We start from the raw sequence: 3,400 nt of genomic DNA on the forward strand, positions 1-3,400 counted from the left end.
TCTGACATCCTTTGAGCTTCAGGAGAAGCAGGCAGGTGGGAGGCCCTGATGGCCAGCAGGAGGGCTTCAGGTCTGCAGAGCTGGGAGGAGCAGGGATGAGGCCTCTAACCGCCCCCTCTGCATAAGGTTCAAGGCCCGGAGCTAACCTGGGCCACGCAGTGAGGGGTGGTCAAGTGGGCTTGGTGCAAAGCAGACAATCTCAATATTAACCTGGGGTCCTCAGCTCCAGGGGCTTGGCAAGTCACTTAGTGCCTCAGGGCCTGTCACCCCTCGTAAACAGGAATGGGCTGGTTGACATACTTCCCCTGCACTATTATCTAGCTTCTCTGAGCACAGGTGGTGACACTATTGTAGGGGAGCTAAGACATTCAGAAGGCTCCCTGTTAAATGCTCTCTTCATGCTCACAACGAGCCTAGAAGGCGAGTACTATGATTATACCATCTGCAGGGAATGGAGGTTCGAAAGGTTGAATGACCATGGAGAGCAGAGATTCCAACCCAGGCAGCTTGCCTCAAAAGCACATCCTACCCACTGAGCCACCTGGCTGCCCAGGGGTACAGTTGTTCCTGTTGCTCCAAGTCTAGACAAAGGACGGGCAACCTTTGTTCATCTGAACAGCCCTGGCCGCCACCTTGATGGCTGCCTCTTGAGAGCCCCTAGTCACTGGGTCAGGCGGATGCTGAGTACTTAATAGAAGTGACGTCCTGTCACTTACATTCTTCTAAGACAGTGGTTCTCAACCTTCCTAATGCCGCGGCCCTTTAATACAGTTCCTCATGTTGTGGTGACCCCCAACCATAAAATTATTTTCCTTGCTACTTCATAACTGTAATGTTGCTACTGTTATTAATCGTCATGTAAATATCTGATATGCAGGATGTATTTTCATTGTTACAAATTGAACATAATTAAAGCATAATGATTAATCACAAAAACAATATGTAATTATATATGTGTTTTCTGATGGTCTTAGGCGGCCCCTGTGAAAGGGTCGTTCGACCCCCAAAGGGGTCGCAACCCACAAGTTGAGAACCGCTGCTCTAACAGGTGGACATTATTATGGACAGAGATTTTCGGCGGCTTGCTCCAGATTACACAGCTACCAGGTGATAAAACAGGGACTTCAAACCGTTTCTGTTTCTGTCTCCAAGGCCATATTCTTTCCACTCTGTTGACCGAAGGGGGCAAGTATGATTTCAGATGCTCTCCTACAATTCAGTCCAGCTGAAGAAAGCAACAACTCTACCCACAAGGCCACCGTGGTATGAGGCCTATGATGACTGTCCTGCCACAGTGCCTCCTGGGGGCCCTTGCTCAGCATGGCCCGGCCTTCCCACCCTGAGCTAGAGCAGGCGCCCTATCATCCCCCCCTCATCCTGCCCCCTTAGGTTCCTCTGCACCAGAATGGGTTACCCCTACTCTCTGACACCTTTTGTCACAAATCAGTGGGACTCGGTGTCATAACTGCCTTGCTCAATTTTGGGTACAGAATGGACCCCCTTACATGTTTCACCACCAACCTACTCTTATCAAAACAGGATATATTTTTATGTGGCATAAGTTGTCCTCACAGAACCACACCCCATGCTGGGCCCAGGTTCTTCCCAAAGTTCTCACAGACATCTGCTCAATCTTGAGATTTGCCAGGAATCCACAACAAATCTATTTACTTGTGCCAAACACAACTTGTCCCTCTTCTGGACACGAGGACCTACCGGACAACCAGTTCACGTTCTTTTGCATTCATGCAATAGAGATCACAAAAGGCTAATTATAGCACAATAGACTTGTTCCAATGACCTGAAAGAATACATATATATAAAATACAGCTCAAGCCTAACACCTAACGGTCCCCTTGATGTTATTCTGGCATGTACCAAAGTGACTCACCACAGATGGTATCCTTTTCTGGGCAACACTAAGCAAAATTATTTAACTACATATGTAAACATACATACACAGTGAACATGTACACGCATATATACCATTTATATACACCTTATATACGCATATACACGCCTTATATATGCATGTAATGTGTGTTGCCTATGTATATATTATATATGCCCTATCATATTAATATCAACAGTCATAACTGAAGGGACTTGGGGAAGGGAAGAGGAGTAGACTGGGAGTATGGGTCTCCAGGGCATTTTCTTCATGACATTTTCCTCAATACTGGACCTCAAAAAGCTACAAAGAATTATCTAGTGCCTTCCGGATATTGAGAAATTTTCCTTTTACATATTATTTTTCTTGAATCTTTAATTTACTCAATGGCAGCTACTTGACTATCAAGAAAAGATCTTGGTCTCAAATCACCTGCAAAACTTCACAACACGCCCAGGGACTGCCCCCATTCTGCACAGCACACTCAGGCTCAGGGGGAGCCTCCAGTTAGCTTGCTACTTCTACATTCAGATTCAGTAGCTAGCATTTTCTAATAAAGAAAAACGGGCCAGGTTTACCACTGAAGAGATGAGTTGTAAAGTATGGGCCAAATTACTCAGCAGTAGGCATCCAAACACCTGGTCACCACAAATGATTAATGTATTTCTAATCAGCACTGGATTCAGCCCAAGATGAAGATGCGTAACTCATTAAAATTTCCTGGAGCTTTGTTAAAGGATCACAAATGTTTAATATCAGCATGAAGGAATAAGCCGTAATAACAACTTTGTTTTCCTGAAAAGAAATGCTAGCTGCAAATCAGGCCTAGAATACTGAGCACTTTTTAAACAGCAAGCTCTGTGCTTTTAAACCTTGTCAGCTGGAGCTGTCTAATGGGAGAACAGGCCCTTACAGACCCCCGTGCCTGAGGGTCAGGCAGAGGCGGAAGCATCCTGGGAGCCTGCAGTGCTGTACTAACTCCTCCCAATGCAAGGGCCTGAGGACTGCGGCTGGAGATGGGCAGCGGAGGAGGAAAGGCGAGGGTATCACCCACTTCATTGTACAATGTATACACTGTGATGTGTACAGCAAATTGGGATCAGAACCCACCAGGAGTCTAACTCCAGAGTAAGCATTCACTGTGTTAACACTTACAGATAACTCCTGAACAACACGGGTTAGAACTGCGTGCGTCCACTAATAATGAATTTTTCAAAAACAAATATGCAATTAAAAACAACATTTTATTTATTTTTTGTTAATCCTCACCTGAGGATATTTTTCCATTGAGTTTTAGAGAGAGTGGAAGGGAAGGGGAGAAAGAGAAACATCGATGTGAGAGACACACATCAATTGGTTGCCTCCCACACGTGCCCTGGATCTAGCCTGCCCCAGATTGAGCCTGCTACGTGCCCTTGACCGAAATCGAACATGGGACCCTTCAGTCCGTGGGCTGACGCTCTATCCCAGTAGTTCTCAACCTTGGCTGCACATTAGAATCACCTGGGA

Source organism: Myotis davidii, unplaced genomic scaffold, assembly GCF_000327345.1.
Source record: "Myotis davidii unplaced genomic scaffold, ASM32734v1 scaffold614, whole genome shotgun sequence".
NCBI classification, from domain to species: Eukaryota; Metazoa; Chordata; class Mammalia; order Chiroptera; family Vespertilionidae; genus Myotis; species Myotis davidii.